This window comes from Brienomyrus brachyistius, chromosome 15 (genome assembly GCF_023856365.1).
Source record: "Brienomyrus brachyistius isolate T26 chromosome 15, BBRACH_0.4, whole genome shotgun sequence".
Lineage (NCBI taxonomy): Eukaryota > Metazoa > Chordata > Actinopteri > Osteoglossiformes > Mormyridae > Brienomyrus > Brienomyrus brachyistius.
The window spans coordinates 3,505,230-3,532,008 of NC_064547.1; the positions used below are offsets into that span (position 1 = coordinate 3,505,230).

Sequence of the window (26,779 nt, forward strand, 5' to 3'; positions counted from 1 at the left end):
AGTGCATCTAACAGAGCCTTGACTGGCTTCAAGGTGACAGGAACAGCAGAGTCTTAATGGCTGTGAGGACCTGGATCGGCTGGCAATGTCAGCATAACCAACGGGGCACAACACAAAATCCCGAGAGAAACATCAGACCTGAGAAATGTGCTTTGAGGCTCCACCCTCAACCACAGTTAGCCTGCATCAGGGCGGCTGGGGCCTCGTCCCTGTGATCAGTGGCACGAATCCAGCCCACAACCTGGAGGTTTCCATCGTGAAATTCTGCAATGTATCTTTATATTTTTTGTACCATTTCATAGATATATAACCGGTTTAAAACAACCAGAACAGAATTCCACTTTTTCACAGAGATTTATTTTTCATATATAATAAGCCAATAATATATAAGTACTACACAGTTGACATGAGATCTTCATCAAAATACATGTGCTTTCCAGGTATAAAATTCTGCGTAATTTGGACATGGAACACATATTTCTAGGATGATGCAAAATGATCCCTGTTTAAATGGAGATCCAGGTAATAAAATGACACATAAAAAGTAACTGCTCCTATAATTTCTTTGTTCTGCATACTGTGAGATTTGTGACATTGGCCAGGTGGCGTGTACCGGTACCGTGTGCCTATAAAAAGTTTAAATCACTGTAAACCACTGTAAAACATAAAAAACATCATATGTGTGCTAGTTATTAACATGTATTAGCATGTGAAGAAATTAAGAATGCTTGATTTCATTTGACAGTTAGTCTCAATGGTGCACAGCACTTAAACACACTGGATTTTAAGACAAGTACTTACTGCATTAATCAGTTTAAAAACCTTTCACAACAATGCAAGCCATTACAGGTACTCGAACTAAAATTAAAATTCTCTTACCGTGTATGGACCTTTTAAAGAAACCAGCCTGTGTATGGAAGAGACTGGAACCTAAATAGGTATTTGCAGAGGTTGCTATAAGTCATATTTGCAGTTAATGGGAACCTGGAACCTGTAAACTAGAACGTTTGCGTCACTTTGCCTGACTTGCTTCAGTAAAAATCCAACTTGAAAAAACTGGTAGAAAATGTATGTAGCTCTGGATAAAACGATCGGGTACGTAATGAAATGAAACCCGAATTTCCCGCTTAGGATCAATAAAATATGTCTACCTCTGTAAGCAAAACCACTGTAGTGTATGTAATACGTGAAACAACCAATCAGGGTTAACTACAATGCAGGTGTTCTTCTTGACCTTTTCAACTCAGTAGATCACAATACAATTTCCAGCAAAGCAAAAAACTATACACATGCATTCTGAATATTACATACACCAGAGAAAGGAGACTGGGGGACAATCTATGTTTTTGAAAAGGTTAATAACAAGATGGATTTTTTTAATATTTTAAGGATACTGGCTTTGTGCAGTTTTCTTTGTTCATATGAGTGGAATGGAGTTGGTCTTTATCTTCTTTCTTTCATGAGCTGATAAGACTGAAGGTGTCTCCGTGCAGATAAGCCTAAGAGCAGAGAGATGTGAACAAAGATCTACGGGGAGTCAATACCTAAGTTGTAAAAAAAAAGGAGGGAAAAAAACAGTAAATCAATTGTTTTTCTTAATCAATCAATGAATAGAAGGATATTCCAAATTACAGGAAGGGAGACAGAGTTTATCCAAGGCACACAGCTGTTTTAAGACGGTCTGGCTTCTTTGTTCAAGCTAATCCGCGGGAGGATTGTCTGTCGATGTCCGTCTGCTTATTCTTCCCTGAGCGTGTTGATAAACCTCAGCAAGACAGCAGGGAAAACAAGGATAACCGTCAGTGCCGGAACAGGATTGGCAACATGGCGACGGGATGCGTCAAAATGGACAAGCGAGTCCCTGAGAGTCGCCAGCGGCGGAGCTGTGGAGATACGCAAAACCTCTCGATGATGGATGGTGCTAATCGCTTATCCCACTCACTGAGTCTGCTTTGAAGATCCTGGCGATTTTGAAAATCCATAGCTGTATTAAAGGAGCTAATTAGACTCGCAAATAATAACACATGGTTTTGAATGTTAGACAGCTGTCTCAGAGATTACGAAGATGGCTTCTCTTGCGATTATTGATCAAACACAGTGTGGCGTTATTTCTTTTACGTCGGAAGTGTCCATGCTTTACAATAATGTATCCAGGTGTTACTCTAGCAAAGGGTTTCTGCATGCCAGCAGTTTTTTGCAATCCTGACAAAAAAAAAGTCCCCAAGATATACTCATAGTTTCCTTAAATTAATTCATTTAAATATATTTACAGAAAAGAAACTGCTGGTGTAATTGGTCAAAATACCTTTCTGGAAGGTTGTAACTCTGAAACTCTTAGGTTAAACCCTTAGGCTTTTTATATGATATAAGATACAGAGCATAAACAATGTAAACCACTCTTACCAAAGACAGAAAGTGTGTATTGGGATGTGTAGAAAGTAGCTGGCCCATACAGACAATAATACACCAGGCACTGATGCCTTCACTGCCCGGTGGACTGTTCTTGCACTTGATGTGTGAATGAGTGTGTTTTCGCATTGCTGAAGCTGTAATTTAGTGTGCACACAATCCAAGATGAAAGGTTAAAGAGTTTACCTCTACTCTGGCAGAATGTCACCTGCACAAGCTTGACCACATCAGGGGAGAAGGCAGTCAAACAATCAGTTAATTTATCGATTTAGCATAGTGCACTTTTACAACAAAATATATCACAAAGGCCTTTACAGTGACTGAGTGTTAGTCCCAGCAAATAATGTTGATAGAATGCGTAAATAAAAAATGGAATTCTATAAAGAATATAAACAAATGATGATTTGATTATTCAAAATGGCAGATGATCATGACCATGTGATTCAGCTAATCGAAGCGCAGGCCCCAGTAGCTATGTCAATGTACTAGACCATTGTCTAGTGCCATTCTCTATACTGCAGGACTACAAGCAGGCTGTGGTTGATGTGATTGACGGTTCTCAAAGTCTGGACCACGATTCGGATGCAGACCAAACCGCAAATTAATCCAGACCCAACTGATAATGCACCTTATGAATCAATATGGTTATCCTAAAAAGGCTTAATGTGGCTTAGATTACAAAAAACAATGTAGAACCCCCAAATTCCTTCCCCTCCCCAATGACAGACAGTTGAAACCAGAGTGGGGACCATTCCGGAAAGCATTCATCAATTCCAGTGCAAATCAGGAAATGGAACTGGAGTTGGGATCGGAAAAAAAACTATGGGGAACAGAACTGGAACTGAATTTGAATTTCAGGGAGATTTAAATTCCATGTCCAGACCAATTTCCTGATTTCGAATGAAATTGACGCATGCATTCTGGAATGACCCTAAGTGCCACGCCCAGCTCGTCCGATCCTCGTGTGTGCCACGCCCCCCTGATTATCCACGTGTGCTTCCCTGATCATGCCCAGCTGTGTCTGATTATTTTCAACCAGTCCTGTCTTTTTAAGTCCATGTCTTGCCTGAGTCCTTCGTCTGTCATTGATGTTAGTCGTCGTGAGATGTTCCCTGCATCCTGTTCGCAGAATAAATCCCTGTTTTCCCTACTTCTGCCTGATCGCCTGCTTCTCTGCCCGTCGCCCTGTCCGTGCGCCTTACCTGCTATCGCCGATCACAACACTAAGCCTCGTTGAAATGATTAGTGAGCATTAAAAAGTTACCTAAAAGTTACCAATAAAAAAAAGTTACCTTCTCATGTATTGATGTCTATTTCAAAGGTTATTATTAATTGATTGAAGTTCATGAAGCTGTTTTGTTTTTGAAAATTGTTCCACACCTCTGACATTGAACAATAATCTGATGCAAACGTTTGATCAAAAAGTTTGAGAACCTCTGCAATAGGCTATTCAGAAGTGCAGTCAATTAGGTGTAATACTATGTAGCCAATCGCGAATGTAACTATGGCTAATTAAAAGATGAGGCCGATAATATTTTAGCGCCAGGGCAATGTTTTCGTGCCCCAGTAGGGGTGAACTTCACCCGAACTGTACAGTTGTGAAAAAAATCGCGTATAAATTTGCATTTAAATGTCTAACCTCCCTGGAATTTTCATGGTTTTGTGTAGTGGTGAAGGTGTGAATACTGTTTGAGTTATGCGTTGTATTGTGTCCTTCTCAGGAATCCCAAAACAGAACACTGTTAGTTCAAATGACTTCTTGACTCCCTGCTTCATGTTAACTCTTTGGAAGTACCAACAGAAACAACCATGATGGAGCCACAAGAGAGTCAACACCAAAACAAGGCAGGGAATGGCCAGCATGCGCAAAGCACTTTGGGCTCCTGGCTGTTTAGCTCATAAGCATTTTTATCATTCATACAGCACCTTTTACTATGAAAGCAACTGAAGGGCAAAGATTTTTGATAAGAACAGTTTGAATCACAGAAATGAGGAAACAGATTATTCCGTATCGATTATTCCATATGGGAATCTCTCTCTCTCTCTCTCTCTCTCTCTCTCTCTCTATATATATATATATATATATATCTCCATTTGTACTTTTTTGAAGCCAGAGAGATGGGCATTTGTGTATCATTTATGCAATTTTTTCTAATCTAGGCTGTATCTCAAAATCTCAAATGTCCTTGTCAATCGTTATGCAAAGGTCATTTACTGAAGTATCTGCATTGACCCAGAGGCTGCCCACATTCAGCATGTTCATATTCAGTCTTTTCTGTCTGACATAGGAGTTCAGCTGTAGCGAGTCTCTAATTTTCTTCTCGCAGGTTTCAGGAGTTTGACACATACAAGGAGCTGTGTGTCATTAGCATAACAATAGTAATTAACACATTGGGCACCAAAATGATCCCAAAGGGCGTGTACAGTATAGGGAGAGGAGCATTTTCCTGAGGACTGAGTACTATGGAATAGCATAAATGTCAAGTAAACTGATGATTCATGTTTTACTCAAGGTAACACTCATCATGGTCTGATACAGAAGACCTAAACCAATGAACACCTGTCCAGTGATAACAATCAATGGGACGTGGGGAAATGGCACTGGGAACTGGGGTATTCTGGGATACGGGAACTAGGGCAGGGAAAAGATCTTCACAGCACAGCAGAGGTGGAGACAGGAGACAGCTGCCAAGCAACGCGCTTCACATGCCCGCGGTGGCATGGCGATGCAGTGGTTAGCACGGTTGCCTCACGCCTGGGTCGTTCACTGCCTTGTGCCCCTAGGCTCCGGATTCTGCACAACCCTGAATAGGACAAGCGATTTCAGAAGTATGGATGGATGGAGTCATGCCCATAAAAGTATATGGATTCAGATCAGGATTCTTGGGTGGTGAACCTGGTAAAAGCCGACTTGAGGCACCTGGGAACAGACATACTGTAATACAGTATGTATTGTATGTGACAGTCACCCTCTGTTGCTGGGTATGCATGCATGTAGCTTGTGTTTTGTGCAAAATGAGTGCAACCATTTTTTGGAGGCACTGACTTACATTAAACTTAAAGTTAGTCACTGAGAATTTCACTGTTAAATTCATGCAGATACTACAGGGAGTTCTGGAATTACAGAATTGTTTAGAAAATCAATAACATACAGTAAACTAAGAGGATATCCAGAGTGTGATTATGAAAAGGTGTCAGGATGATAACAACTGGAGCAAAGATGGCAGACACCTTTGCCAAAGTGGACCTAAGATAATCACCTGCAATTTTCAGAAGTGTTACAATTTCCTGTAAAGGTAATCTTGGCTGTTTTGATGAGTGTTAGATATAGGCATACTGCCATACTGATCACATGGAGATTGGATGAGAAGATTATCCACGTCTGGTTGGACACTCTGAACTGCTTCAGGTTTTACAAACCACTTTAAGCCTGAAAGGCTCCTGTGATTGGCTCTGTAGTTCAGCTCTTTGATGGGTTTGTTTCCTTGATTGAAAGACTCATCCAGCTGTTTCGCATTAACATCAGTGACACATGCATGATTACAGGACACTGACCAATCAGCACACAGCAGGAACTCGGTGGTTAAGTGAAATCCCTTTTAATTGAAATGGTCATTTACAAATCCTGTCATAGCTCATAGTCCCCTCTCTAACATGGATTATCTGGCTACCCTACATACTGTAAGAACTCATCAAAGCCATATTTGTTACTCTCCTTTAGACAAACTGAAGTGTCTTGTCTCTCATACTCCTACAGTTAAATTTTCCCAGTTCAAAGTATTAAAGGCAAGAAAGTGAGATAATTATTCCTTGCACTGAAGGTAATTATGGGATATTTATGGGATGTTTATATTAGGGCTTTCCAGTGTTGGGGGCTGGGGGGGTTGTAATTTCAAACCCAAATGTTTAGGTCTGAAGTTGGGGGGGTTCTGGTGCAGGATTAGCGTAAAAGCGAAAGCAGAGCACATTAGCATGCAGTAAGAGCAGGAAGAGGAGCAGGTGGAACTAATCAGTCTGAATAATGACAGCCACCCGAGTCACAATGGGTGTGCATTGCTTCTGGGAAACAGGGCAAGTGGAGATAGAAACGGCTCACGAGAGAGAGAGACAGGCTGCTTTTTAGGAAGGAGAGTAAAATGCTTTCAAGATCTATCAGCTCTCCAGCAAGACTGAACTGAGCCTCATCCTTTGGGAGTAAGTCGCCTTCTAACTGGAAAAACACCAAAACCAGTTCAATACAGTAGCATACACCTGAAGAAGAGAATACATAGTGCACATATATGTTTTCATTATTGTTCACAAGTGTGACAAATGACATGTTCTATGCTTCATCCATTTACTCACATGTAATCAGGTCCTCAGTCTCTTAAAAAAACAGTCTTTAATCTAAAGTCAAAATATTCAACATTAGCAAAACGACATGAAATCAACTTTTCTCTCTGTCCGTTACGAATGGAGCAGCAACCAGTATTTTAAAGATATTTTCTAAAAAAATTCTCATAGATTTGTGGAATAATTGGTCTATAGTAAATCTTGAACTGGGTTTCTCATATTGCCGCCGCTGACCTTCTCAGCTATGTAGCATTCCTATGAGCCAATTATATTGTTACATTTTGGCGATTTTGTTCAAAACGCATATTCTATAATGCTGTATATACTTGTTCTCTTCCCCCATTGCTATTACAAACACATACATAATCCTCTCACACAACAATAAACAGAATCATATATACCGTGTTTCTAAAAATTCGTACCATTGTCATACGCAAAAATTTTGAAAACAGAATGATTTTTGGAAGGTAGTGTTTGCTGGTAGGTCAGCTTCTGAAAAGCAAGACTTCTCAGGCAGTCATTTAAAATGCTCTTCTTGCCAGTAACTTGATGGACTCGATAAGAAGTCATGGGAGGCAGAGCAGGGAAGGGAGGTAAATGCAGGGAAACGTGAGAAACGGTAAAAACAGCCCAATTAAAACGAAACACTAGATACAAAATGTGCTTTGTCCTGATTTTGGAAATCTGACAGAAGTGCTAAGCCCTCTACGAGGGTGGGCCCCGCTGTCCTACACTGGAAAAACAAACTAATGACTAAATAGTATATCCCTAAATAAACTAAAAGAAGATGTGAAATGTCATTATGATATAACTGGATGGAACGGCAGGTATAAACCCTCGGGTCCCTGCCTTGTCAGAAAAAGAAAGTACCAATTTGTACCCTTGTGGGTACAACTACTTGTCACATGGTCTGCCTGTTGTTCTCCAGCTGTAGGTAAATATGCCTTGTAAAGTGTGACTCTGAGGAACACTTTTGTACCATCTGGGGTAGATTAACGTTGTTTGTACCTTGGGGATGCTCCCCAGAGTCCATTTCTGCACCTTAAATTAGACTAAAAGGGTACATTTACCTACACTTAGGGTACAATTGGCAGGCCCTTAAGGGTACAGGCCCAGTGACAAACAGTTGTGCCTGCAAAGGTACAACTCGGTACTCTTCTTCCTGACAATGTATAAATATGGCAGGATTTACTCATGTTGTGTATGATATGTGTGTATGTGTGTGTAGCACATATAATATCTAAGGATGAAGCTGATATTCATATTTTACTCAAACCAGTTATAGAACATTATAAGATCAGTAAAGACACATAGATTCACTGTCCATCATAGCAAAGTCTTTCACCTCAGAGGTCTGTATTGCTTGGAATTGACTAAACACTCAAAAAAGATGGGGTCTGACTGAAAGTTATGCTGTACAATATGAAAGAAATATGGACCAGAAGTAGGAAAATAATGAAATCTACAAACAGCAACGGCTTTCAATTAAGCCGGATATCAAACCGGTCCAAATAAGCCAAGAGTCCTTTAACAAAACCACCTTTTTGTCATGAGTGCGACACATTTTATACCTACACAAAAAGCTAAGGTTAATAGATTGTGGATGTGTTTTCTGTCCCATGGGATTTCAAAGGGAAACATCTTTGTCCTAATAAAAAAAGCAATTCCTGCAAAGCTCAAAACACGCGATTTGTCTGTGTAGCAGCGTAATATTAATATCACTGCAGGTCATGATGGTGGTACAATGACTTGCTGTTAACTGCATTATGGAAAAGAGTCTGACATTCAGATGTGCCAAAGCAATTCTTCAATAACAGCATTGCGTGCAAAGCTTCACAATGTTTTTTTTTCTCCTAATTTTATCGACAAGGCTGAGATTAATAAAAGAACATAAGTTTATTATCATTATTGAACAAGGTGTCTTGTTTATCGTCCCCTTGACACGAGGAGCTTCAAACAAGCTTCTCAGTAACTGTGAAATATATTAATTAAGAAGCCACGTTTTAGCCGAGCACACAGCGGTAATCAGGCAGTTCCTTACCATCAGCTGTTGGTGAGAGGGTGTGGTCATACATCAACCCAGTACCGGAAGAGCTGGCTCACCTGCAATCCCATTCCAACCATTGATGTGAATTATTCCGACCTTCCAATGTCAAGTCATAGTTAGTGTACGTTATTGTCGGCTTGTGAGATGTGACGTCATTCTCATAGGTCAAAGTGCAAATTAAAAATAAGTTAAATATAAATGTGCCACTCGCCTCACTTGTAAGTCGCTTTGGACAAAAACATCTGCTAAATATGTAAAAAGCCACTGGAAAATGACTTCACAGGTGGACAAACACAACTGCACAGAAGGAGAAGAGGGAGAGTAAAGTGCAACAGATAGCGTAGTTCTGGAATTTAATCATATGTATGCTAGTTATGCTAGTGGTGTGTGAAGTTCCGCAAATCACAGCTGATTCTGTGGCTAATGAGATAATGCCGTTATGTCCCAAACGATCCATGGAGACCCTGGTCCAAATGAACTAATAGGGATGTTCCAAAGCCTTTGGCCTGTGGATCAGTGGTGACTGGGACCCAAAACCTGAACTCTTACAGTATGTAACATTAAACTAAAGCCACTGTTTTACTCCCAAACCGAAATCCTAAAGTTCCCTTTTTTATTTAACAAACTCCACAATAAATTTGAAAGCTATTGAGTGTGAAACAATTTACACACCAGGGTTTACTGCAGACTTGGCAATGGATTGTTAGGGTGTTTTAATAAAACATTAAAGTCCCTGATTTGTAAGTTTGGTCACTCCATTATAAAAAATTGGGACAAACTATCGGATGCGCTGCCATTTGCTATTTGTGTTTCCTGCGTACTCCAATGGCTTTGGCCCATTCAAGTAATTATACAGCCAGTTGCTTCATTCAATACTGGAACTCATTTAGGGAAACTGCTGAGAGCTGCCACTGCAGGAAAAAACCCCCCATCTTGGACCAAACTTCTCCCTATGGTGATTTCCATTATTGACCATTTGCCGCAAGCCTACAAAATACAATGTCACCCAAGAAATCAGGTTCTTTTTTTAACCGGGAAACTACTGTTTATCGCATACAAAAGAGATGTAGATTAAGACATCTGATGAACAGGTTAGGGAAACGTCATTTCCATTCTTCTCCTCAACTACCCAAAAGATGGGGAAACCTCTTTGCTGGCTTCTCCAGTAACCTCCTTGGAATTCCCTAAAAGTTTGAATCCTATTCCAGCTACTTCTGGTGTCCAGCAAGTACCGGAGCATATGATGCAATCTGCAGTGTTTTAAACTCCTTCTCTGTCACCAAACGATCTCAAAAGCGTGCACAGCCCTGCCGGAGTGCCGAGTGTCTGCCTGAATATATTACAAGGGGATTTCAGTAAGACTGACACGGTGACTCGTACAGTCCCGTCGCGCCGATTTCAAACACCGATGGCTGTATTTAGTTCGGTTTGGCTATTCCCAAAATAAACATCCACCTATCTTTCTTCTGACTGCTTATCCCAAGCATGGAAAAGTAAACATCCTATCCATATATGCTTTGTATTGATGGCCCTCTAGCTAAAATAAACATAGCTCACTTTTATATCTATCTAACCAAGAGCATCTGGAAGAGTTCTTAATCAGCAAAGTTCAGGAAAAAAAAATCCTGCTCAGTTTGAATTGTACAGACTTTTTACGCGGCTCTGGTGACATTATAGTGATAAAATGACAGTATTTCTTAACTTGATGTTGTTTATGCATGAACACTTTAAACATCTACAGTAATGGTCAGCTATGGCATCTGCAATGTCTCAGGGCTGCAGTGAAATCTCCGAGACCAACGGGGCTGGCGTGTCACCAAAACACCGGATGAAGCAGATGCCATATCTAGTCATAAACCCAATGGTTTCCAACCCCCCCCATAACTCCTACCAGCCATTAATTTTTCAACCCGATGCATCAACGGTTGGGAGCTATCTTGTGCCACACGGTTGTTGAGAAAACTGTCTGCTGCTGCATATCTGTGAAGCAGGGATACCACACGTCCAGGTTTTCCTTTTTTGGGCCCCTTTATATGCACCTGGACGGTTTCTCTAAAATCTTCGGTTTGTCCGGGTTTAGAGCAGCAACCCGCATGACCCAGTGTTGCAGGTTACAGTGCAGGAAAACAAGCAGGGCAGTGGGGCCCGAGGACCGAGTTTGAGAACCACTGGTTTAGAGGAAGGTGGGTGATCATTGCCAGCCGTTTCTTTTTCATTAATATTCTGTTTTCCCCATTTCAGATCCCATCCATCAGTTAATAAAGGACACACTGGTTTGCTGCACCAGTTAGTCATGTGACTCTGCGTGCCAAATCAGAAAGTGGAAGTATTTCATTAACCCTACAGTAGGTACCCCAAGGCTGAATCCTCTCCTCCTTTTTCCTTTGGGTGTTAATTAGGATATTCTAGGTTTCTCCCTCATTCAAAGGACATGAACACTGCTCTAGTCCTGGGTGGCTTGCAGTTCCTGGAGCACAGTGCCTTGTATTAGGACTTTTGCCAGCCTAATCATTTTATAAAACAGATATAGTCACTATACCGATGCAGAGAATTATTATATATAAACATTTTAGTATTAATATTTCAAAATAATAAATTATCTTTTAATTATCCATTATTGTCTATTAAATTATTATCTATGTAATCTAGTGTGAGAAACAATAAATGACAGAATGTATGTTACACATAGAAAGCCTGTACAGTCATTATACCTTAGTATACTATAGTATAGTATACTTACTATACTAAATGTTGAATTCCAACAGAATGGAAATTGGCATGTTTTTGAGACTGAAATAAATAAACTATGTCTGACAGAGACCATTAGACAGATAAAGCAAGCCAATACTACACAGAGATCGTGAAATCAACATCACTGGTACCAAAGATCTTTAAGTCACCATGCTTTTTAATAGACCATAAAAACACAGCTTTTCAGTGGGTATGTGACAAGCCTGGCTGGGACTGAAGTTTACATGAAGGTGTATTTATGAGTGAAACACGTCTGAATGAGTGATAATTTCCTTTTCCCATTGTTTCTCTGCTTATTGTACAAATACAGAGGTTGTTACCACTGGGTGCTGTGGCAAGACAACAGCTGACTGCCCACGAATCAGATAATGGCACAGGGAAGATCCGTCAAAAAAACCTTCATTTGCGTCGGTTCTTTTCCCACACATCAATTTTTGGATAATTTAACGGTGCAGAGGCCAGAAATCAAACACTGCGTTTCATTTTTCACTCTGGCCTTTGGTACGTCTCTCAGTTCAGCTCTTTCACATTGAATGTTCCTCCCTGAACACAAATTACTATTTCAATGGCTTTACTGTTTCCTCCAAGTTTGCTTTATCTGTCAGCTTTATGCTAAAATAAATATACTTATGTAAACATAATCTGCCCCTGTAATAAGTGCCTGAGTGCCATGCTGTGCCTTTAATCGAAACATGCTACGGATCCTACGGAAATTACAAAATGTAACTGAATTTGTACTGGATTCCATCTTTACATTTAGACAGAATTCCGGGGAGCTGGATGAGCTTTTCACTTGCAAAAGTCAGCTCACCCAACCCTGCGAATCAGCCGAATTACTAAAATTCCATCTGGTAGCATAGGACCCTTCAACGGCATCTCCCCATCTGCTGGGGAACGAAGATAAGCCCTCCGGACTCCTATAACATCCACATATCTGGAAAGATCAGTGTTCTGCTGATGCAGCTGTTAAATATATGGGTGCCTTTCAGTAGATATAATCGGAAGAGATGTAGCTGATAAGACCCCATTGCAATAAGGCAGACGGGAGTGGTGAGTTTGCTGTCAAATGCAGAGTAACAGTAAGACGTTAGTGATTTAAATTAATTTTACTTACCCCTCCTTGTTTTACTTTACCACTAACTTGGAAAATGAAGAAGCTGCGATGACATTGCTTTTCAGATGAGGGCGCGGTGACCTGAGCCGAAGATAATCACCTAGAAGCATTAAAGGATAGTCAGTCTTGCATCGTGTTTGAGTTTTATGCAAAATGGTGCATCCAAAACATACGACGGAAAACAGGCTTCGTATAAGCGAACTGGCCAAACCGTCACAGCACCCACATGTTTGAACAAACAGCAATTACAAGCCAAACAGGCCTTTATACAACTGCTGCGTACCGAATCCTGAGAGTTTTGGTATCTTTCTGATGATTCAAATGTTGCAGATTTCTTTTAATGTTAAACTCATTTAGACCGTTGATGCTAATTGTTGATGCTAGTTGGAACTCATTTAATAAAGTTGTTGATTACTGTACATTTTGATGTTCCATATGAATTAAAACACGGTTTGGAGGAATGACATAAAATCTGCATATGCAAAAATCATACATGACCTAAAATTGTCATTCCCTTGCATTATGCCTGATCATGGTCAGCGATTCCTCGGAATGATGGAGCATTCTCAGAGTCCCCTGATTGAATTTGCTGGTGAAATCCCCTTATAATAAGATTTTTATGAGTTTCTTGGCGTAGAGCGAGAGATTCCTCAATCAAAGGATCTTTTTCCTCCAGCAGACCTGACTATTTAATGTAACTTGACTGCTAAAAGCTAATTAGCTTTTTTAGTGTGACTATTTTAATACAGAGCTAATTAAGATGAAACAACCGGACTTGGTGTGATTGACTTGTTGCTCTGTGAAAGGATTTGTCAATTAGTGGCAGAAGTCTTCTAACGTTGTCCTTTGCATTCTTATTCAACAGGGATATTAAAATTAATCAAAAAGGAACTTGACTTGAATCCGATTATCATAATAATATTGTTTGATTGCATTTTCAAATTGAATACTTGAAATAGTATCCATGTTTCCAATGAACTGAAATAGAAAAAAAATTATGAAACCTTTTTAACCAAACCTTTTTAAACGGGGCACGAGGGTCAAAAACATCCAAAATCAAACAACAGCATAACATTTTAAATATATTACAATATTTGAAAGTGTCAGGTGAACTAATTTCACATATTATTCCGCATTTAAATATCTCTATATTACAATATTTGAAAGTGTCAGGTGAACTAATTTCACATTTTATTCTGCATTTAAATGTCTCTAAAGCCAACCAATTTTTATCAAAAATTGCAACAACCAGCCCTATGCTACCAGCACCAAGTAGTATAGCAGAGCATATATTAGTATAATTAAAATACTCATAATACTCCATTATAGAACAAGTATGACAGTTCCACTGCCCTGGGGCTGAGAGATGAGACATTAGCTAAACAGCTATTTTTTTAACATCATACAAATACACTGAAGCCTTACTTAGTAATATTTACAGTTGGTATCAAATTAAATAGTATAATCAACGTGGGATTAGATTACAGTTTTTATGTTTTATTGCTGTAAATCATAACAGTTAGTCATACTTCTACCATGACTAAAGCCATGCCTGTAAGACTGAATGAGATTCATAAGGTCTTACAGAAAATGCTCTTGTATTTCAATGGCTTATTTAAACAGGAAAATCCCCCCAATACCTCGCTTCTCTGGAGGCCCCATTGACGGACACGAAATCCTTTGAGTTTTCAATCGTCAAACGTGGACTTTAAGGTTTCTGTACTGACATGGAAAACATTTAAGTTACAGCTTAGTGGACTGCCAGAAAAAAACGCTTAGAATTCTGGATTGATCATTAAATTAATATATTGTGTCACGGGAGAGTCGGCAGCGACCGCGGGCACAGCGGCGATCGTTCGAGGCGAACGGGCAGGAAGCAGGCGGACAGGCAGAAGTCGGGGTAAACCAGGGATTTAATGACAATAATGGGGATCTCACGCAAACAAACATCAATGACAGACAAGGAAAACTGGGGAGACCAGGACTTAAATGCACAGGACTGATTGAAAGCAAACGGACACAGCTGGGTACGATCCGGGAAACACACGTGGGTAAGCAGGGGGCGTGGTACACAGGAGGAGCGGATGAGCCGGGCATGACAATATTGTATCTGTATTAACAATTTTTCAGTGCACATACTGGCACACCATATGAGCAATTTTAATATGTTGCAAGATAACGAATACGTAGACCATCCAGTAAGTCTGACATGAAAATTACAATTAATGTAATGTGGTTATACAGTAGCTGACTATGAAATGGCGAGACTGCATGGGTCGGTGTTTAACATTTTACGCCACAGCACATATTTTACAAAAGAAAGCTAAAGTTGTAGCTTCCTGAACATCTTCCCCGCTGAGGAAAAACATGCAGTGAAGTGCATTTCTCATTCAACAAAAATGAGTTGCTTTATTTCTCCTAACAAGCAAGACTTAGTGTTGAATAATAAAAAGGTTTGCAGTAGCTTTCACTGCGTCACAGAAAATAAGTGCATATAGATGACATTCAAAAAGATATATTTTTGCATTCTAGCAAATAATGCAATACAGTAAGTAGTGTGATAAATTCAAGTACTTAAAATAACCGAAATTCTGGTGAATGTTTATTTAAAATGCTCAAATGAAAAATGTTTTCCCTCACTGCACGCATTTTGTCAGACTATAAATATAACTCCAATCACTCGGATTTTGAGCTTAAACATTTTTGATTTTGTTAAAAATCTAAGTTTTACTATGGCACTTCCTATCCTTTTATTCATTCATTTACTTACAGTATTTGTTTCACTTACAATTCATCTTAATAAATGTATATACAGTATACTGTGTGTATATATATATATATATATATATATATATATATATATATATATATATATATATATATACTTTGATGACTGAATCATGAAATACGTGTTGTGGTACTGTAGCACGTGAAGATTACATGAATACACATATTTCATTAAACATTAAACATTTGTGTTTGTACATGTATAATTAATATAAAAATGTAGCTAAATGTACCTGCTAACACATAGTACTACTTCCTGCATAAATCTCCTGCATAAATGAAACTCGTGGCAATGATCTTCGACCCAGAGGTCTAGCTCTTGCCAAGGTAACATGCCTCAGTATGCAGTTAATCTTCCTCTATACACCTCTTTCATGCATCCATCCATCCATCTTCTAATCACTTATCCAATATAGGGTCACAGAGGAGGCCTGTAGCCTATCTCAGGCAGCGTAGGGCGCAGGGCATGGGTGTGGGTGGTGAGTGGCTCAGCAGGCGAAGTCTCTGTGCCTGTGACCGTGAGATCACAGGTTTGGGCCCCAGCCTTGAGAGAACAGTCACATGTCCGTGTGCCTCAGGGACACAATGTGCTGGCGGGTCCCTGTGCTGTAACCCCCAAGTGACACAGAGCTCGTGTGCAAATGGCAAATAAAGGATTTATCATTACCCCCAATAGCTTTGCAGTTCGTTGCACGGCACACGCGACTGACCACACAAACAGAGAATTAAACACTATGGACAAGTGTGCCATTGGAGTGAATTACTCGGTCATTTATATACACTTGCCGCTCTGGATGTCCAGCCCCCGCTATAGACATGGAGCCCAGGTAAGATATTGGGTTATCCTTCATTCCAAATGCCACAGCCACATTTTGTAGGAAATTGTCTGCTGTGGCAAATGATGAAATTTCTGAAGCAAGCAACATTGATGAAACTTGTTAGTATCATTCTAAGGGGTCAAACTTAATGACACATAGTGCCGAACCTGATCGATATGACCATGGATCTTCCTGAGAGGTTGGAAAGTGAGGCTTTGTGGCTAAATTCATCTTGCAGTAATCAGTACAGATCATACAAGCTGTCTTCAGGCTTTGGCACTAGGATGCATAACAGACTCTAGAGACTTTTGCTTTGCACAGGCAGACTGTACAGACAGTACTTCCCTGTAGAGAGATGAGAACATTCAGTGCAATTCAACATTGTTTTATGCTTCCTTACCCACATAGTTCCCCCAAACAGCTTAATAAACATTCAAAGTATCACTAACTAGGGGTAACAATAGTAAAAATCAATGGGCATGACAAGCAAGTAGGCAATGAAGCAGAGGAAAGAGAATTCCATAGTTTTATACAGGTGCAAAAACCCGTAGATGTCCATTGTCAGTTGGCTGCCAGACTCTCAAACAAGAATAGGAGGAGATTTTGTAATGGAGAGAGTGGCCAATGAAACAACAATTGAGACTCTTGCTTGGATAGATATCTGAATATGACATCTGCATGATGTATAACCTCACCATCATCTTCAGGTAGTAATAATTGCACAGCAGAAAGCAGATACCCCAACTGCTGCACTGAGTGGATATGATTTATACCTACTTCTATGTTTAATATCAGTGCAATAAGGTTTCGCCCCATTTATATGACATAAAGGAACTTTTCAGCTGAGGTCAGGAGTACGACGCAAACAGTCTGTCTCATCTAATTCACTCTGCATGACAAGGGTTAATATTACAGAAATACATAGCCAATGACCAATCTCTTGGTTCGTAACTTGCGGATTTTTTTTTGCAAAAATGAGCTTTCATCTTCTGCGAAGATAAATTAGCTATGGTTATCTCAAGGGCATATTTGAGTCTGTGTGGAAACCACTGGCGTAATGCTACAGGTTGTAGCTGGGTGGTGAATTCCTAGAGCCTGGCTTCTCATCTTTAAAAGCACCAGCCAGGTATGAGCAGCCAGGAGTGCGAGTTGGAGTGATTGTTGAGTGGCTTCATATAATGCTACACGAGAACAGGAACAGGACCTACCAAGACATTCCCTTTGAAATTCACAACTAAGCATGTGGCTTGACCTTCAATGTCAGGTCGGAACACTCCACACACTTAATAATACACAGTGCCATGTTAATTGCACACTGATTAATTGAAGGAAGCAATATATCAATTATTTATCGAAGAGCTTTTCAATGGACAGGGTGGCACAACCAATCACCTACTCTTACAGCCACCAAGTGATGTCGTACGAACCTCATGTATGACGCATGTTATGTTCCCTGACACCTGTAGGAGCAGCAGCAAAACAGTCGCATACGTGGGACAAAGTGTCAGACACTGGGATGAAAGATGTCATTTTTGAAGAACAAACAGTATGGAATTTCATCCAGGCTGAAATTCCAGTGTAAGACACAGGATTATCTTGGCAAACGTGTCAGTGCAGTGAAAAAACAATGCACTGCAATGGTTCTTCAACTGGGAGGGACTATACTGACAAGTGTGCCAAGATTTTGAGGTGTCTCACTACATCAGACTTTAATCCCAAAAAAAGTGTTTCAGAATCGAATGTCTAGACAGAGAAGTAGGTAGGTAGACAGATAGATAGACAGACAGACAGACAGACAGACAGATCAATTTAAGAACTACAACTTGATATATTGTGATCCAGTTCCCACTCTCATTCACAAAACTTAGTTTCCATCTGCATGTTCAAACGCTACTGTCAATAAAATATCACAGGTCCTACCGCCGCTACATTTTCTGCAGCAACAGAGGTAAAAATAGGCCCAAGCGTTGCATGGGTTTTCTGTTCAAAAATAAGCTCTTCCTCAGACAAAGGCAAAGTTACCGTGTCGCTGTTACTTTCTTGGGAAGATAATCTGTCTCCACTTCCCACTCATTGTTCCTTCTGGAGGAGCGATGTCAAGAAATAACAGAGGAGGGAGTTATATCAGATCACTGTTCCAAAGGATATCTGATAAGCACACTGACACCGCAGCCTTGTACAGTACAGGGCCTGGACCCAGAAAGGCCTCAGCAGAGGGATACGTTTGTTCTCACAAATTCATCAGGGTTGAACAGCTAACTAATCATTTTTCTGATCATTTAACGGTGTCACAGAATCAGAACCAAAGCAGATGGAGAGAAACTGAGAAAATGACATTGTTAGAATACCTTTAGCACTGCTGGACTCTGCAGTAGATCCTATACTTAATTAAATAACTGCAGCTACAAACATTATGTTTACATACTACACAAATACTACTACTGCTTCAAATAAATAATAATAATAATAATATTCTGGGCCAAAAATTCACATTCACATTAATTTTTATACATGCACGACACAAAATATTCAGAGAATGTCATGAGAACTGTGCACAGAATCTCGTAATGCAAGAATATCCACGAAAATGAAATAAAAAGCATTAGTGAATGTGCAGGAAATGATTCAGAACATTTGTATTATTTAAACAGCCACTATAAATAATCAGTGGGAATCGCTGAAGTGCCACAGACAGATATGTGAATTACCTAATATGCCTGCATTCCTGGATCCTTTGCTGGGATTGATAAAGTAGAGCATCGTCTGAATATAAATATAAATACCTGTCATTCCTGTTCCATGCTGCCATTAGATTAGAAAATCTTCTTATTTAATGTTAAAATTCCGATTACGCAATGTAAAATACATGCCCTGATTCCATTTCAACTTATAAATATTTTAGAGGTATTTGAAAAACATTTATTTCATTTCAGTTTATGTCACAATGTTTGTTCTTTGAGAGGGGATGGATTGCGATTTTGCTTTAAAAGGTTGACAGAATGGGGAATTGATATTTTCAGCTTGCTGATGTTCTTTATAGGGTTTGCAAACATGTCAGCAAAAGAAGGTTTATTTTGTATTGCTGGCCTGCACTGATAATTCCACAAAGTTGAACAGAGAAAAGGAAATCTATTTGGGTTCCTGGGTCGCAGGATCAGCGAGCGGAGTAGTTTGGATATGGTCACATCTTCAGCTCAAGTACTGAGAGATAAAACACCGAACAACTAGTGGGAATTGCATGTTTCCTCCATTATTCACACCTCACATCAACAAACACTTACATGCAAAATATCACACTGGCCGGGATTTGCTGAAAAGCCACCATTTTGGGTGACTGATGAAGGGCTTTTTGTCACTAAGGAAATGTGGAAATCTGCAAAGCGTAAATGCTGGTCAGTGTCCTGCTCCTTTAGATAAAATCTCTTCCAACAAGCTCCAACTGTAGCCAAGAACTGTGCACAGGACACTTCCCATCCTCACAGGATGTCCAGAACTCCTGTGATTTTTTTAATCTATATTTTCATTATTGTTCATTATTGTCATCACCTTAGGATATGAGATAAATGATCCAATGCTAGAGAGTTTCTACATTATTCACCTGAAACTGTGTACATTTTAATTAAAGGTTATGTGACCTAAATGATGTGCTAATGAGGGTTTTTTTATCTGTTAAATAAATATATAAAGTCCCAGTTCTTCCATTTCAACCTTGTTATATAGCATAATTACTGTTGTACTCATTTCCAGGCAATTACAGGAAGTTCTAACTCCTGCTGCAAATTTTCCCAGAAACAATTAAAATTTGATTTATTTCTTAACAGTGCGTGGTTGTTTGTTTGTGTAACCGTGTGGTTGGTTTTATACTGGAAGAACGGCAGCTTAACTCAAAGTGAGAACTACAGTTACATACCCTATATAACTGAACAGATAAGGACAAACTTACACGTCTTCTACAATAAATCTACAGCAGTTATGTTACCCAGCTGGGAACCTAAAGGCCAACCTGCACACTCCAAAACACAAAGCTGATTAGTCTTAAATCCAGATAAACTGAAGTATTACTTTACTCCATATATTGGATGCCATTGACCGATCTTGCTCTACAAACAAAAATCCTCCATGAATATAAACTTTGCTGGTGATGTAACTAATGCAAAGACCCACAGGTGACACGTGTCAGAGAATCCACTAGGCACCAGCAGGGGGCGATCAGCAGCACACAGGCCTGCAGTCGCCTCACAGCTGGACACGGGGCCAATAGGACGTGACTGTTGCCTGCTAATCGCCTCAACTAGGGGGTGGGACTGAGTTCTCCAGTAGAGATGTCAGCCTGCACTGGGAGAGATGATCCAGAGTGGAGAAAAGCACAATGCCTTAGCTACTGTACGGTAAGATAAGGTACATGAAGGGCCTGTGGTCTTCCCACTGACCCCTTTGTATATTTCATCCTTTTTCTTTTATTGAACTTATTTTTTCCTGTACTTATAAACTGCATTACGATCAATCCGGCCATCTCTTCCTTTCGGACATTTCAATAATCATAGGAAAAAAACAGTTGGACACATGTTTTGTCATACTAGTACAGTGGGAATTAAAATGGCAATTCTTCAATCAAGTGCTATTTGCCGGTTCGCAGTTTTTTGGGGCTTTGTGAAGAATTGATTGCTATGCTTCTCTCTTTATGGATGTAGATTTGTGTGGTTTTTTTGAGCCTAGCAAACTTCCATTCACATGAACCGTGGGAGATCGCTCAGAGTGCTCTCTGCAGCCCACATGACTCTCTGCCTATCGCCAGGTTCCCGCTACCGTTTCGGGCTCAGACACTGCAGGATAAACCTGACTGCACACACAGGCTTACACAGATGCGTCTTTCAGAGAAGGCAGAATTTCTGAAGCTTAGCAGAGTACAAAAATATAAAGATCATTTCATGATCGTTTCATTTTATTACAAGATCACTGGCTCAGTCAGTGCAGCATGAGACAATCTCAGTGTTGGGTGTTGGCTTTGAGGGTTAGGCGCTTGATACCAGAAGGTTGTCAGATCCAGCCCCAACAGAACAGTCACATCTTTGCTGGACCCTTGAGCACGACTCTTAACCACCCCCCACCCCCCCAAAAAAAAAAGAGCTCCTAGGGGGTGAGAGATAAATGGCCTGCCATTCTGAGCGCACCCCACGTCCTTTATAAGGGACCGCACAACTTCAGATTATTATTAAGTCAACAGTTATGTCATGAAAGTGGAGTCCACTTCAACTAATCTCTCATTACAATAGAAGACAATGCTTTGCAACATGCAACAATCTATATTTGCAAAACTTAATGCATATGATGCCTAGAGACCGCTCATAGAACATACAGTGAATCTTTTACACAGAACAGAAACCAGCAGAAACAAAAACAGGTTGCAATCTAGCAGCAACGCTATATGAAAATAACACTTGTATGCTACAACTTAATGTGCTGTAGATCCCTGTGGTTTTATTAATGACGTCATCAGCGATTAGCCAGCTTCAGCTCGACTTTCCTGACAAGACTGTTGGCTTTGAAAAAGTCTGCAGTTGTGCAATACATGTGAAAGGAAGCGTCCCAGTGCAGCTGTCCTCGTCTACGCCCGAACGGCAAATGAACGATCGCTTCGCACCGATAAAAATGAAGCGTCAGAAATCCATGTTCAAAATGAACCAGTTGATGTTGTTAGTTTAAGGAAGACTAGAGAATCCTAGAATTGCCAAAATACTGAGAGAGAATTATCCAGAATCACTGGCAGTTCACTGCGAAAATGCACTAATCAAACCCATAATTTCTCTTTTAACTGTAGACAGGAATTCAGGCAGTCCCTGGGTTAAGAATGTCCAACTTATGAACAGCTCATACTTATGGCTGCCATAATGCCCATATCACACATTTCAGTTAAACACAATGGTTCGTAATAACGAACGCACTCTATTTTGTGATGTTCGTGAAAACACGCGGCTCAGCGATTCGTCGGCTCGAGGTACAGAACAGAACCGTATGTAGATATTTTGCTGTATAATTACTGTTGATATTACGTCTAGTATTCATTTTCTAGCACCTGCCTTTAGAAACTTGATTAAGTAAGTTTACTTAAAGACTTTAAAATGACGTAAAACATTACCCACAGGATATAGACACACACACTGGAAAGCAGGCCAACTACATTGACTCTGTATGATAAATTGCGTCTCTAAGATGGCTGAGAAACAATGTAGGCAAACTAATGAAATAGTTTAGCAATACTGTAGAACACCTTTGTTGGTCCATAAACTGTCCCAGCTGCCCTGCTTTAACCCGTCAAGGATTTATGAGTGATTGGAGCCAGACGGGCGCCATTACTTGGTGCATTCCGTCAAGGCCCATTATTGAAGTTCAACAAAAAATTTACAACTAGACTAATAAAAAAGCTAAATATTTTTTAAAAATCACTTGTGAAATTTAGTTAGGTGATTTCCCTCACTTTTTTCATATACGGTAAATTCTTTACATCCGTAGGCTCGACATTCACAGTTTTGGTTATTCGTGACAGGAATTAACTGTCTGGGGCTTGCTGAAACGTCGCAGAAACTCGCAGACAACGCTGGCGCCAAGTGTAAGTGCATGTTGTAGCTTTAATAGTATAAGTCTTGGCTTGGTTATTGCCACACATCTTGGCGACCAGCCTGACTCGCATGTTAGCCGTCTTTGTGATCCTGGAATCTTGCGTTTCTCACAGTAACTTTTCAGTCCTGTTAATCTTGCATTTCTAATGACGGGTCTAAAACACAATGCATTCAGTGTTACAGTAGTAGCTAGACTCTGTATGCACATGGAACCTAATTTAGATGGTTTCCATATTATTGTACAGCATATCCTATATTATCATTAAATAGTATGTATTTTTTGGAAATTGATAACAAATAGACCTTTTATGTTATTGCTGAGTAGCAGACGGTTATGGGTTTTGATTAGGGAGCCCATGTATTGTTTGTGAATCTTCACATTCCTGGGGATGTTCCAGCCCCAACCCTCACCAACGTGAAAGTCTGACTGCGTACCCATCCCAAACAGGGCATGGAGCTTATCATTGGCAGCACTGGGCACAAGGCTGGGGGCCACCGAGGACGAGTTACCCATTACATAACACAGCACACACACACTCATAACACAGCATACAACCCCCCCCCCCCCTCCACCCAGGAGGAGTAAGGAAACAGCCCTTTTCAAAATAACTTCCTAATTTGAACTGTAAACAATTGCACCTACAGCACTAATACCAAAATTGGGATTTATTGCTTGATTACAAATAGAAGAATCAGTTAAACTGATATAAAGGACAGAAGCACAGGCCCGTCTGATTTATTCTGATTTCTTACTTTCACCATGACCGATTTTCTACAAGCTCGTATTTTTTCGACACAACAAGCATTTTTTAAAAGCATTAAAGAGGAGACCAGTTCACGATATCTGAAGGTACAGTTCCTGGGGCAGGGTGCAGGAAAAGATCAATCTCCTTTTGTCTTGTCTTCAGCATTTTAAGGAGACCTATCTGATAAGACCCCAGATCTCTCTCTGTGCAGCAGGCTCTAACAGCTCAGTGATATCATCAGGAGAGAAACGAAAAGGCTTTGAAACTACGTAAGTAATACAAATTTTAAATCAACTCTGAAAGCAAGCAGAAGCCAGTGAAGGGAAGCAAGGGCAGGTGTGATATGAGGTACATGTACTATTTTTGAATGGGGCCCTTGCTTCAGAATCCTGTACCTGGCGAAGACCAGACTGCCCAGAGCTGACAGACGCACAATTAATCAAAACAACCCTGACGTAAAGCATTACTTTTGGTGCAGTGATAAATGTGGCCTAGTTTCTCAAATGCAGCAGGACAGGATATGACTGAACAACATTTTAAAAATACGACTCAAAATAAAACATATTTCAATGACATAGTTCTGACATATGTTCCAAAACAAGGTTTTGAACGTAGCAAACGCAAACTATAACTCATTAAGTTAATCCAAAAAAGAAATCGGCTACTCATTCAGATCTGCAAACAAGCAATGTGTGAAGGGAAGGCACCTTTTCATAAAACCATCTGTAAAAACATGTCAATATACTTTAGGGGCTGCACTACATTAAAAATTGACCGAGTCTCAAATGTCCATGGGAAGTAAATATCTTTCTCCCCCCTAAAAAAATCAACATTATTGCAAAATCACTCAAGAGGCAGATGCTTTACATCAGTGTTTCCCAATCCGTTCCTCCGGGACCCACAGTTGTTTCACGTTTTTGCTCTTTTCCAGCTCCCTGCCAAAACAGTCCACATTTTCGCTCTCTACCCGGACCTGGCAGGAACCAAAAGCGCGGACTGTCTGTCGCTTCCCAAGAACCGGATTGGGAAACAGTCCTCTAGTGAGATGAGTTTGCTATTACGGCGCCACGGCAGTACAGAGGTTAGCACTACTATCTCACCTCTGGGGCCCGTGTGGAGTTTTAGGTTCTCCAAGGTTGGTGCCTTGTCCTCGGTTATTCCCATCCTTGCTTCTGAGATGGCTTTGGCCCCGCTGTGACTCTGCATTGGACAAACAGGTATAGACAACAGTTGGATGCAGTTTACACTAAGCTTCCAATCAAAAACTGAACGGGATGTTAATGGATAATTAGTTTCTCAGCTTCATATTATACGTATCAGTGTTAGATATCATCGATGCTGTCGTACCTGTCAGAAATGGCAGTTAAACAAACGTGCTTCAGCAATGTCAGAGGAGTTGAGCTCGCTGCATTAATGCGGGTCACACAGTCACAGGTCAGAGTGTCTGTTGCTTAGATGGAGATTTGTGCTAACAGAGAGGATTCTGAGCGATCCGGCTTCCAGTGCTGCTCTGAATAAGGGCTGCTTTATGACTATAATAGCAGCTGACAGTGCAATAATACTGCCGTGATCTGGATACAGCTTAGAATGCATGGGCAAGATATTGCTCAGAGTGTGGCAGGTCCAGCAAAAGAGATCGTTAAACCTCCGGTGCACAAGCCCTCAAATCAAACCCATAACAGCATCTCGCAGTTTAATGTCACAATGCTTTCACATTCTTCACTATCAAAACCACGTATGATTACAAAACCGAAACGTACCACAATGTCCCGAAAGCGCGGCTTTCCTTTCATCCGCTGGCTCCATAAGATTAATCGTGTTTCAGTAATGACTGAAAACCGTCCATGAGTACAGAATCTGCAGCGTCAGCAGTTTTGCCAGTGAATGATACCCAGCTCTAGCCAGTCAGACAAAAGGCCTGTTCCTCTAGTCTAGTGGTACAAAGACCTGCATGAGCATGACAGACCTCCTACTGCATTTGGAACTATTTTGCCATTCCAGCAACAATCAGTGGAAGCATAGCAGTCATCCACCGCTCTGTCCATATTTAGCCAAATTCACTTAATGAACACAATACAGAAATTATGACAGCCAATTAAGAATTAAATTTCCTACTGATCTTTTACAATTAATGTCTTACCAACAACCTGAGTAAGAAAAGTACCCATCTGATTCCCCCAGTGATTTATCCAACCCTCTTGCCTCCAAGCATCTTTCTTTTTTTTTGCGAGCTTAGCTTTGGCTGTCCACTAAGGCACTATCATTGGAGGGTGGTGCTTGGATAGCCTAGCTGTGCCGGTAGCTTAGCATTGATGCTAGCTTGACATTGTATAAGTGTTCGATAGCACGGCACTGTCATTGGAGGGTGGTGCTTGGATAGCCTAGCTGTGCCAGTAGCTTAGCATTGATGCTAGCTTGACATTGTATAAGTGTTCGATAGCACAGCACTGTCATTGGAGGGTGGTGCTTGGATAGCCTAGCTGTGCCGGCAGCTTAGCATTGATGCTAGCTTGACATTGTATAAGTGTTCGATAGCACGGCACTCGTTAAAGGGTGGTGTGTTGCATTAGCACTGTTGCATGCATAATGCTAGTGGACAGAAGGAAGGACAAGAGCTGGAAATACATGTAAGACTCATGTTAAAGATGAACAGGTGCAGGCACAAGTATTTGCTGACAGGATAGACATCAACCTGTTTGCCTAAAAAATGACGCCCAGCAATGCCATTTTTCTGAAAGTCTTTTTTGTAAATGGTTTTTAAACCAGTAAAAAAAACGTCGACAAATTACTAAAGTCAATGGAAACGATTGGATCAAATTGGCCATGACTGACAGTCAAAATATTCGAACAACCAACCATGATTAACCTCACATTCATGCTCATTTTTTTTTCACATCTGAAATCTGGATGCTTTATTGCTTTCACTTCAAGAAATGAAATACTGATCAAACAGCACTAAATATTCTTTTCATTTTTTTCCTCTCAGCAAAAAAAGCAGAAACCCTTGACCCAGTCTTGTGCACAGTGTGTTGCAACACTTTGAAACACGGACCAAAGATTCATTGTTTTTGTAGATCCCTTTTATTGAACATTAAATCAAAAGCAACATTTTCGAAGAGTCAACATTTCTAGATTTTTTTCATTGATCTACGCTCTCA

The 26,779-nt window shown here is 40.3% G+C and overlaps 1 long non-coding RNA gene across 2 annotated transcripts; it reads right to left on the minus strand.

Moving 5' to 3' along the window:
• Nucleotides 1-277: 277 nt before the first annotated feature.
• LOC125709367 (uncharacterized) lies at nucleotides 278-25,824 on the minus strand. Of its 2 annotated transcripts, none has more exons than XR_007382685.1 (4): nucleotides 25,382-25,824; nucleotides 24,722-24,821; nucleotides 12,654-12,753; nucleotides 278-1,499 (listed from the first exon to the last, which is right to left on the minus strand). It is a non-coding gene; the product is annotated as an uncharacterized LOC125709367 (long non-coding RNA). The 2 variants fall into 2 exon arrangements; XR_007382686.1 differs by lacking the exon at nucleotides 25,382-25,824 and adding an exon at nucleotides 24,969-25,081.
• Nucleotides 25,825-26,779: the final 955 nt, after the last annotated feature.